The sequence below is a fragment of the Marmota flaviventris genome, chromosome 9 (assembly GCF_047511675.1).
Source record: "Marmota flaviventris isolate mMarFla1 chromosome 9, mMarFla1.hap1, whole genome shotgun sequence".
Lineage (NCBI taxonomy): Eukaryota > Metazoa > Chordata > Mammalia > Rodentia > Sciuridae > Marmota > Marmota flaviventris.
In genome coordinates, this window is record NC_092506.1 from 12,900,576 (window position 1) to 12,911,882 (window position 11,307).

General features: G+C 43.3%; 6 non-coding genes across 6 annotated transcripts; 3 read left to right on the forward strand and 3 right to left on the reverse strand.

Moving 5' to 3' along the window:
• On the forward strand, window positions 1-73 carry Trnaf-gaa (transfer RNA phenylalanine (anticodon GAA)). The gene has a single exon. It is a non-coding gene; the product is annotated as a tRNA-Phe (tRNA).
• An 848-nt stretch (window positions 74-921) lies between these two features.
• On the reverse strand, window positions 922-994 carry Trnak-uuu (transfer RNA lysine (anticodon UUU)). Its single transcript has one exon. It is a non-coding gene; the product is annotated as a tRNA-Lys (tRNA).
• Window positions 995-4,496: 3,502 nt separating this feature from the next.
• On the reverse strand, window positions 4,497-4,579 carry Trnal-uaa (transfer RNA leucine (anticodon UAA)). The gene has a single exon. It is a non-coding gene; the product is annotated as a tRNA-Leu (tRNA).
• Window positions 4,580-5,036: 457 nt separating this feature from the next.
• Window positions 5,037-5,122, reverse strand: Trnar-ucu (transfer RNA arginine (anticodon UCU)). Its single transcript is given in 2 exon segments — window positions 5,037-5,072; window positions 5,086-5,122. It is a non-coding gene; the product is annotated as a tRNA-Arg (tRNA).
• A 258-nt stretch (window positions 5,123-5,380) lies between these two features.
• Window positions 5,381-5,453, forward strand: Trnav-uac (transfer RNA valine (anticodon UAC)). Its single transcript has one exon. It is a non-coding gene; the product is annotated as a tRNA-Val (tRNA).
• Window positions 5,454-5,754: 301 nt separating this feature from the next.
• On the forward strand, window positions 5,755-5,827 carry Trnav-uac (transfer RNA valine (anticodon UAC)). The gene has a single exon. It is a non-coding gene; the product is annotated as a tRNA-Val (tRNA).
• Window positions 5,828-11,307: the final 5,480 nt, after the last annotated feature.

Here is an 11,307-nt window from a genome sequence, read left to right on the forward strand (position 1 = left end):
GCCGAAATAGCTCAGTTGGGAGAGCGTTAGACTGAAGATCTAAAGGTCCCTGGTTCGATCCCGGGTTTCGGCAGGTCTTTTTGTTGAATGAAGTGCACCAAGTGTACTTCCTCAACCCCATTTGCACAAGTACACCTACACTGCAAGCCCACACCCTACGCGTACACACAGAGCTTTATGTGTGTCCCTGCAAGGGGTACAGAATGAGTTAATTTTATTTAGTTTAGCATTATGAGGACCCCAAAGAGTTTAAGCCTCTTAAATCTCAGGATAATCTGTTTCCAGGTCCATAGTCGCTCCATGTACTACTTGGAGCAATATATGGGGCAAAGCATTATTTTGTGGAGGCTGGCATGTCTACCACACAGGTGGAAGGTGTTGGGTTGTTTGTCCTTAGTGTACTTACCTTACTAGGGATGCAAATTTTCTTAACAGTGACAGATATAAAGATGACCCTAAAAACATTTATTTCCACTGCAAGACTCACAAAGTAAGGAGCCCATGAATCTGGTGAAGGACAGTGCCTCGTTGGGGACTTGTAAATGATGCATTACCTGAAATATTTCTTCAAATCTCAGTTTCCTCACTGAGCTTTTAATAAAAAAGTGCCCGAACACATTCCTCGGTGCCCAAAGCTGCAGAATTCCTGCCCAAAGTATTACTCTTGTGATTCTGACAGGTGTGCAACTTTATTTATTTTTATTGGTTGTGCAACTGTATTACTTATGTATTTATTGATGTTTTGAATATAAAAGTAGTACTTATCAGACTTAAGGGGAAAAATGTCCACGTTGGACACTTTCACTTTTTCTGTAAATTCCAGGTATGGCGCAGCAAACAACCTTTAGGGTTGTGTCTTCTCTGCTGCTTGCTCAGCTACAGACTCAAGCAAGTTTGTTTTGAGGCTTAAAACAACACACACGCCCGAACAGGGACTTGAACCCTGGACCCTCAGATTAAAAGTCTGATGCTCTACCGACTGAGCTATCCGGGCTCTGTAAGGATAGTCTTCCCTTAGTCTATCCGCAGTAAAACAGGCCACGTGCCAGCATTCTTTCCCTCCTGGATTAAAATCCCGGGTCTTTCGGATGACAAAATCGAGAAGAGCTGGCGTCTGGACAAATGCTGCCCTTCTCTCATCACATGTAGAATATAAAGTTTAACAGCACAGCTTCCTGTCTGACCAGCCGCAAGCCCCAATCTCAGGCGCCCTATGGGGCACTTCCATGTCAAATTCCCCAGATTCAGAACCTCTGGACCGGTTTCTAATCCCGGTCTTGGTAGGAGAGGAGCCCTGGAACGTCTAGGGAGGAAGATGCATGCTCAGGTGTCCAATAGTTGGGCTACCATCCGACAGACCCCCACTGAATGCCCTCTGCACTCCAGGACCTCAGCAAACTCGTGGCGCTGCAAAGCCTCGCTGTCCGTCCTCGGTGGGGCCGGATCACAGCAAACCCGAGGTCCTCAGGCGAGCGCTGAGGTGCTGGAGCCAGCCTTGGCGCACCTGGGAGGATGGGGCCAGGACCATCCGGCCACGCTCTCTAGGGTTAGGCCTAAACCGAGCCATGAATGGTGACTGGGATCGGCCCCTGAAGACTTGGAAAAAGAATTCTGATCAGAGGGAATGGCAAACGGGCAATGACATTATTTACTTCGCTGGGAGTCTGCTTCGGTGGAGAAAGATGCTGAACATGCAAATTAAGGGCTACTTTTTAATCTTTTTAAAGGGAGACCTGTTATCTTGGCAGCTGTTTCCTGAATGCATGTCATTAGTCATTTTTTTTAAAGACTTGTCCTGCTTCTTCATAACTTCTTTGCCATATCATTCTGAAAGGCATTGGAAAAGATTGCCGGAAGGGGAGCATTTGGAATCATATAAGGTTGGAGCCTCGCACACATTTTAACTCTTGGAGTTAAGAGGCAACCCACCATATTAGGAAGCAATGAGGAAATTATGTATGAAGGGATCAGGGGAGGGCTGGGGTTGTAGCTCAGTGGTAAAGGACTGGGATGTAGTGGAAAAGTGTCCTTGGGTTCAATCCCCAGTGCTAAATAATATACAAACAAAAAAACAAATAATAAAAATAGCCAGTTATGGAAAGATACAAGATATTCAGGTTATGCTGGATATAAAGGATGCAATGTGCCATACGATGTGTATATATTTATTGGTGAAAAATGAAAGAATATGTGCACATATGAATTATACTTAGTTATATATGCCATATATGTATATATATGTATATATATGTATATAAATATATATCAAAAAATCTAATAAAGATGTCTTTTTTTTAAGGATGACAATGAATCTCTCACTGTTTCCTTTATCACACATATCTGTTTTATTGGAATTAAAAAAACAAGTATGTGTTATGTTTGTAGTAAAATAAGTGAAAAATCTGTGATCTGTTACATTATTACAAGCTTTTAGGATCTCCTAGTTGGCTTCTCAGATCTAAACTTCTTTGAGCTGTTTTTTTTTTTTTGTGTGTATGTGTGTGTATGTGATTTTCTTTCTTTTTTTTTTAAATTGATTTTATTTTTTAAAATACATGACAGTGGAATGTATTACAATTCTTATTACACATATAGAGCATAATCTTTCATATCTTTGTATAAAGTATTTTCACATCAATTCATGTCTTTATACATGTACTTGTGTTTTTTTTTTTTTGCATTACAATTCTTATTACACATATATACCAAAATTTTTCATATCTCTGTTTGAATATAAAGTAGGTTGACACCCAATTCGTGTCTTCATATATGTACTTTGGATAATGATGTCCATCACATTCCACCATTCTTGTTAATCCCCTGCCTCCTCCCTTTCCCTCCCTCCCCTCTTCTCTATCTAGAGTTCGTCTATTCCTCCCATGTTCCCCCTCCCTACCCCACTATGAATCAGCTCCTTATATCAGAGACAACATTCAGCATTTGTTTTTTTGGGATTGGCTAACTTCACTTAGCATTATCTTTTCCAGCATCATCCATTTACGTGCAAATGCCATGATTTTATTCTTTTTTATTGCTGAGTAAAATTCCATTGTGTATCTTTAAGCTGTTTTCTAAGGATTCCACAGAGAAAGATTAAAAACACAAACTTCCTCCTCAATGCCTCATAGTTTTGGAGGGGATTGTTGGTATTGGAAAATCACACACGTGTTAGATTCAGTTTTCACAAGAGAAAGATGCCAATCTCTAAACATGGGATAGCAAATCTAGGTTCAAAGGAGAACACTAAAACTAGACCCCCTCCCCCAAGCAGCCCTCTTGCCAAGCCTCACAGCCCCAGGCAAGTTATGAGCCTTTGCCAAGTTCCTCTGTCTACCTCTGAAGCTTGGCTTCTTTCAAGGCACCAAGTTCACAGTGGCTGCTGAGGATGGATCCTAATGAACAAGAGCATGAAGACCTGTTCAGGTCAAACATAGGCCTCAAACTGCCTTCTCATCCAGTGTCCATAGTGTGGGACAGTCCTGCTCAGCGTCCAGTAGTAACTGGAGCTGCCTGCATTTCATTCAGTACTTCCTAAGTGCTCTTTTCCCCTCCATGCCCAACTTGAAAGATTAGCACATCCCACACTCTAACACCTTTTGGATTGGGGAATTCTGGCCTATCTTAGAGTGCAAGAGGTGTCCAGAGGTCCCTGCTTGATCTTTTCCAGATGGGCTGGGAACCGGGGCCTCTGAGCCTTCCCACATGGCTGTGTTTTTTCCTTTTAGGATATTTCTACGTTCCCCCATGCGTGGCTCAGTGCCTCCTGCAAGGCAAATTCTCAGAGACTCCTTGAATGAGGGGCTAGCTGAATGAAGGCCATTGGTCAGGGAAGGCTTAGAGTGGAGGAGGAGGGACAGAATTGATCCTTGGGAGTTCTTATTTAGTTGGGAGGGTGGAATAGTAATGTCAAGTAAAGGACAACTCTATGCCACTACACTGTGCCACCTTGCTTCATCTTTTCTCTCTCTCTCTCTCTCTGTGGTGACACTGGGGAATTGGACCCAGGGGCGCTCTACCACTGAACTGCATCCTCAGCCCTTTTTATTTATTTATTTATTTATTTATTTTTATTCTGAGATAGGGCCTTGTCAACTTGCCCAGGCTGGCCTCTAACTTGCAATTTGCAGTTCTCCTGCCTCAGCCTCCCGAGTCACTGGGATCATTTAGAACAGTACTTGGAGCTTACAGGATCTAAAAGAAAAAAAAAAAAAAAAAGAAAGAAAAACAAAACAACAAAACCCCTGCTACCAGTGAACGTGTTTACAGCACAATGTCCTTGTTCTGTACCTTTAAACTCAAAGAATTATAAATTTCAACCAGAAGTTTTCTTTCCACTTGGCAAAGCATCAGCTCCAAAGGTGTCCTTCAAGTTTTATTTACTGGCGAAAAACAGGTATCTTTTTTCACGTTAACACGTGATCTCTCCCTCCTTTGAGGACTTGCGTTTAAGGTCTATTTGGAAACAAACTCAGGATTTAGAAAATACAACCAGTCTTTACCAGAAGTGGGGTTCGAACCCACGCGGATATAAATCCATTGGATCTTAAGTCCAACGCCTTAACCACTCGGCCATTCTGGTAACTGAAGACCCCTTTATTTGGTTTTTGATTACTTCGGCAATTTTGGGCTTTTTTTTTTTTTTTTTAAAGTTCTAAAATTAAAAAAATTCTTGGAATTAAAAAATAACCCGGAGTGATGGTGATGGTGATGGTGATGGTGATGGTGATGGTGATGGTGATGGCGGGGACTCCTCAGTAACTTTTGCTCGTATCTCGCTAACCTCTTCATTTGGTGACCAGGAATTGGAGCCTCGTGACAGTGATTGGAAAAAGTAGCGGGATCATTTCGGGTGGCAGGAACCCCAGCACGCCCAAGCAAGGGTTTTTCCTTTGTTTGATTCTTGCTTTTATTTGGTAAGGGGACATATTAAGGGACTGAAATCTCTTGAGTCCTTCCAGTTCGTGACCCCCCTGGGTGGTTGCAGTTTTGATCCTCGATTTTCGTTCCTACTTGCTGTCCCGTTTATTTAAAAAAAACGACTCTGGTGGGACTCGAACCCACAACCTTTGAATTCCTCCATCTATCTAGAAGTCCAATGCGCTATCCATTGCGCCACAGAGCCAGATAGCCGATTTTCTTTCGCGCTTTATACATCAGGGCAGGAGCCGCGCGCAGCCGGGAGCCGAGCGCTGCCTTCCCCAGAGTAACCACGCAGCCGTGTGGCCGAGGAAAGCCTTGCCTGGGATCCGCGCCAGAAAATCTGAAAAGCTTTGGAAAATTTCTTTCCGAGCACGTTTGCCAAGCGCCCAACCTGATCTCGTTTACAGTTACATTGTCTTTGTGCGCAGTTATGATATCCCGGCCCGCCTGGTGCCCACGGGGTTCCATAGTGTAGCGGTTATCACGTCTGCTTTACACGCAGAAGGTCCTGGGTTCGAGCCCCAGTGGAACCACGGAGGTGCTTTTCTTTTTTTCCCGGCCCCCGGCCCCCAGCCCCCCTTCACCTTAACCATTTTTAAACCTTGGATTTTGGTTTTGTTTCCGGAAGCTGCAGTAGCGGTCGTTTCCACGGTGTCCGCAGCGTGCTCAGTCTTAAATCAACAGCCTTTTTCCTTTGAGCGTTGGAACGTTTGTATTTCTTTTGGAGCTTTTTCCTCCATCCGCAGTCCCTGAACATCCAGTTTCGGTTTCTTTGCACCTTATTAAAATTTATTATCTTGAATTAAGTAACCTTGGTGCCTTTTCCTTGCACGTGGTTCCATAGTGTAGCGGTTATCACGTCTGCTTTACACGCAGAAGGTCCTGGGTTCGAGCCCCAGTGGAACCAGCTCGTGCTACAAGGTGTTCTTTTTGAGTTCTGTGTTGCCTTTCGAGCCACATTTTGCTTGAGGAAGCTGGAGAGGAGCGTTCTAGCCAAAGTCCCGTTGGCGTTTCCAGCCCTGCAGCCCTGTCCCCGCTTTCCTGAGCGTTCAGTCGAATGGGCTGCTGAGGCTGCCCCCATGTGGCATGTCCTGGGAAGTGCAAGTGGCTCTTCACAGCAGCCTGCGCCTGCGCCCTTGGTGGAGCTGCCTGCAGCTCAGGACTCTTGAGCTGACTCCGCGGAGTCCCCAGCGTCGCCCTGCTGCTCAGTACGTGCCATCGTCTAAGCTCCTCCCGTACTACCTTTAAAAGCCGCTACCCGCGCCACGGAGTTGAGCATTCCGAAGTCCACCTCCTGCCTTGTTGATTAACATCTGGTCCACAGACTTATATTTTATTTACTGAAATTAAAAATACTTTTTGAAAAATTAATGTGCGCAGGGTAAATAATTCAAAATCCTTCTCATGTCCCTTCTTTTAAACTCTTTACCTCTTGTCAGGTTTTCTGTTATATCGTTAATGTTTTCTTTCTGGTTCCTAGTTGTTCTTTGTATTTTCTTCAGATTCAGGACATTTAAAATATATATATTTAACGCTGGGGATTGAACAGGGCCCTGCGCATGCGCACCCTTCCTCTGACCTGCAAAGGGCCACCGCCTCCTCGCCACCCCCACCACCGCGTGTGCCCTGCGGGGGACTAATTTTGCAAATGTATTCCCCAGACTTGCCATTTGTCTTTTTATTATGATACTTACTCTATGCTATGCAGAAATTACCTATTTTTTATATGGTCTAATTCATCATCCCCTTATTTGGGGGAGGGAGGAACTCTTACAATTTCTTGGTTAGAAAGTACTTCCTTATTTTGAGAATGTATCTCAAAAATAATGCTATATTTTCTCTCAATGATTATATAATTAAAAGTTTTGTAATGGGTAAGAGAGGGAAGATGGGCTTTTACAAAGGGATTTTATGAAGACTTTTGGGGACTGAAGGTCACGGGTGTAAACCGGTCTGCTTGGTAAAATTACACTGACTCCAGAAATTAAAATGCTCCTGCCTTTGCATGTTGCTTAACCCCCTTAGAACTTTCCAGAAGCTCTGCTAAAGTAGGTATGGTTTTTTGTACTCCCTGGGCTCATCAAACCCATTCCTTGTGCTTTCCTGTGTGCCCCTGTCACAAAGGCCATAGTCCAGAGGTTCAACCTGGAGACTCCAGAACTAAACTGAGGTTCAGTTTCTAGTCATCTCTTCCTGGTTGTGTATCCTGGGCACAGTAGGTAACCAGTCTGTGCTGCACGGCCTTGGACTAGCTGCTTAACTGCTGGGTGAACTTCTTTCTTTGTATAATGGGGATAATATCTCCCACGATTCTTGAGAGGATATGGTGAAATAGTACATCTGTATATATCAGATTATCTGCACTTAGTAGACAGGGAGTAAATGTCATTAATTCTGTTTTGACAGGTAGGTGTGGTACAGTTTGAGCAGAACAATATCACTCCCTTAGGGACATTTTTAGGAAATGCTGCAGTTAGAATATGTGATCTTAATTTGCAAGGTCTCTCTCCTCGGCTTGTCTTCTCTCTCTGTCTCTTCGCACTGTCTTTGGTTTATGTGTATCTCTGTGCCCAAACTCCCCCCTTTTTTCTTCAAGGAAACCAGTTACTTGGATCTGGCCACACCCTAATGACCACATTTTAATTTTCTTACCTTTCTGAAGACCCTATCTGTAAATAAGGTCATAATCTGAGGCACTGGGGGTTGAGGCTTCAAGATATGATTTTTAGGTGGTGTTTTAGTCAGTTTTTTCACTGCTGTGACAAAAGACCTGATGAACAATTTTAGAGGAGGAAAAGTTTTTGGGGGGTTCATGGTTTCAGAGGTGTCAGTCCATAGATGGCTGGCTCCATTCCTTGAGGTTCGAGGTGAGGCAGAACATCATGGCGGACAAGTGTGATGGAGGAAAGTGGCTCAGTGCCCTCCACCAGGAAGCAGAGAGAGACTCCCCTTACCACAGATAAAGTCATGCCCCCAATGACCCACCTCCTCCTTACCTGCCACAGTTACCACCAAATCAATCCCTACCAGGGGATTAACACACTGAGTAGGTTAAGGCTCTCATAACCCCGTCATCTCCCCTCTACACTTCCTTGGCATTGTCTCACAGGTGAGCTTTTGGGAGACACTAATATTTAAACCCTAACAATTCAACCCAGACCACAAATTATCCAAACACAACAAGCGGTTTTGCCCCCAAACATACACCCTTCTGAATTTCTCTTCTTGGGGGATTGCATCACCACACCCCACCCCAGTCAGACACCACGCAGGTACTCTGACTACCCCTCATTCTGCTCTCCTACCATGTAGTCAGTCACCAGGTCCTGTAGATTGTGTCATCTGCACCCCCCTCTCCCCCACTCTGCTGCTCAGTGGGTTTCTGTCATCTCTTCTCCGACCTCCCAACAGCATCCCCATCTTTGCTCTAACACTACTCCAGTCAAAGCTTCACAGAGCAATCAGAATGACTCCTCTAAAGTGTAATTCACGTCTCCTGTTTCCTTTACCCCGGAGCCCTCTGAGCCGTGGTCTTCCTCTCCAGCCTCTTTCTTGCCACATTTCCTTGCTGTGTTGCCGTGTGTTCACTAAGTCCTTGTATGGCACACTTGCTCCCCAGTGCAGCAGTGTTGGGAGGTGAGAGCCAATGGGAGCTGTTTGGCTCACTGGGGATCCCCCCTCGTGACTGTATTGGTGCTAATTATGAAAGGACTGGAAGCTGCAAGTCCAACCTCTTGCTCTGTTTCACTGTGTGATGCCCTTTGGCCTGTTATGACGCGGTAGGAAAGCCTGTACCAGTGGCACCCCTTGTTCTTGGACTTGCCAGCCTCCAGAACCAGGAGCCAAATGTGCTGAATATAAGTATAGTATCCAGAATTGTTTCTGTTCATTGTAAATTAGTCTGGAGCATTCTATTACAGCAGCCTAAAATGAACTAGGACACCTGCTGCCTAGTCCTTGAGTCTTCTGCTCCTTCATCATTAAAGACCCACGGCTCCCCATTCATGACAATTCGGATCCAACTTCCTCTTCTTCATTCTTGACTTCAACCCCAGCATCAGAGGAACTGGTTACTCCTTCCTTCTGGCCCTTATTTAATTTTGTGGTATCGAGATCCATGAGCTCAAGACATTTTGCTTTTTATTTTTTATTTTTCTTCCCCGACCCCCAACTACTGTTAAGTTAAAAAAAAAAATTCTGACGCTAGATAAAATGGTAAGGAAAACTTCATTCAGGACTGTTGCAATAGGTGTCAAGATTGTTGACTCAACTACAAGTACAGTAAGGCGGGATTTATAACCACAAAGAAGAGTCAGAGGAGGGTGCTGGTGGATAGAAAATTGCTAAGAGGAGACCTCAGGCTGAGGGAATCTTGGAGAGCCGACTTAGCTGGATTCTTGCTGAAGCAGGATGATTAGATATCAAGGGTGTGTGGATTCTTCATAAACTGAGCTTGCATGATTCTTGCTGAAACTGGGCTTTGTGCAGGGCAAGGATGGGGGGTGGCTGGGGTCTGTGCATAGTTGGGAGGGGGTTCAGAGAAGTCTGGTTGAAGTTTGGTCAAGGAGACAGGTTTCCTCAGTACCCTGCTGGGTTCCCCGTCTGCAGTAGGCCGTGACTCATACATGGGGAATTGAAGGTGATTCTGAGAAACAAAACAAAACTTTTTTTGACAGAGGTATTTAAAAATTTTGATCTTGTGAAAGTAAATTTAATTCAAGATCTTTTGTAATCAAAATTTTTATCCATCAAAGAAACTTTATTCCCTCTTTTTGGGAGATCGTCTTTGAAGGTTTTCAAACACAGCACACACGTTCCAGGGCAAGGTCTCATTGGAAATCACTCCACTGAAAGTTTTGAAAAGGCAGGGCTTATCACGGAGCAAGATGTGAAACCTGAAGCTATCGGGGATTTCTTCTAGAAGAAGAGAGAGGAGGGAAAACTTTGTGATCATTGGTTAGGCAACATTTCTTAAATAAGACACATACAGTATGATCCAGAAACTAAAAAAAATGAATAAATTTAATTTCATCAACATAAAAAAGTTTGTTTCTCTAAAGACACTATTTTTAAAAATATATCAGTTTATTGTAAAGGATATTTTAAAGGATACAAACAACTAGCCAGATGAAGAGATACATAAGGCAAGATATGGATAGGTCCTCAGTGCAGGGAAGACATTGTTAAAGGAAAAGTGAAGTCACTAACTGGGAGAAAAAAAATTGTAAAAGGTTTACCTGATAAAATTCTTGTATTCAGAATTTGTTTAAAAATTCTTTTAATTCACTGGGCACAGTGACGCATGCCTGTAATCCCAGCAGCTCAGGAGGCTGAGGCAGGAGGATCTGAAGTTTGAGGCCAGCTTCAGCAATTTAGTGAGACCCTAGGTAACTCAGTGAGACCCTGTCTCGAAATGAAAAATAAATAGGGCTGGGGATGTGACTCAGTGGTAAAGTGCCCTAGATTAAATCCCTGGGTGTGGTGAGGGGAACCTCAAAAAACAAAAACCGAAAATTCTTATAATTCAATAATAAGAAAACAAACAACCCAACTAAATAAATGGGCACAGATCCAAGAACAGATGTTTCACCAAAGAGAATACATAGAGGTGGTAAATAAAAACATAAAAAGATTCTCAATATTATTAGCTATTAGGAAAATGCACACTAAATCTCAATAAAATATCACTACATACCTCGTAGAAAAACTAAAACACAAAATAAAATCATACAACTGACAATACCCAGTACTGGTAAGGGTGAGGAGCAGCTGAGAGTGTCCTATGTTGTTCATTGGAATGCGGAATCATCCAGCCACTTAGGAAGAATTTTGAAATTTCATTCTTTTTTCATTCATTCATTTTTTTTTTATACTGGGGATTGAGCCCAGAGGTGCTTTTACACTGAGCAACACCCCAAGTCCTTTTTAAATTTTTCTTTGAGGTAGGGTTTAAGTTTCCCAGGCTGGCCTCCAACTTGTAATCCTCCTGCCTCAGCCTCCGGAAGAGACAAAATTACAGGTATGCACTACCACTCTGGGCTAGAAGTTTATTTCAAAGGTAAAAGCACTCACGAGATGACTAGGCAGTTCCACTTCTAGGCATTTATTGGAGAGAAATGAAAGCACATGTTTACACAGAGACCTATATGTGAATGTTTATAGTGATTCTATTAATCTCAAAAACTGGAAACAAACTGTATGTTCTTAACTGAATAGATAAGCCAATGGTGGTACTAGCCATACCACAGTGAGAAAAAAAAAACCCAAAAAACACAAATTTCTGACATATGCAATGATGTGAATTAATTTCAGCAGCATTATGCTAAGGGAAATAAATCATCCCAAAGTGTTATGTGCTCTATGGTGGTATTCATGTGACTTTCTGGA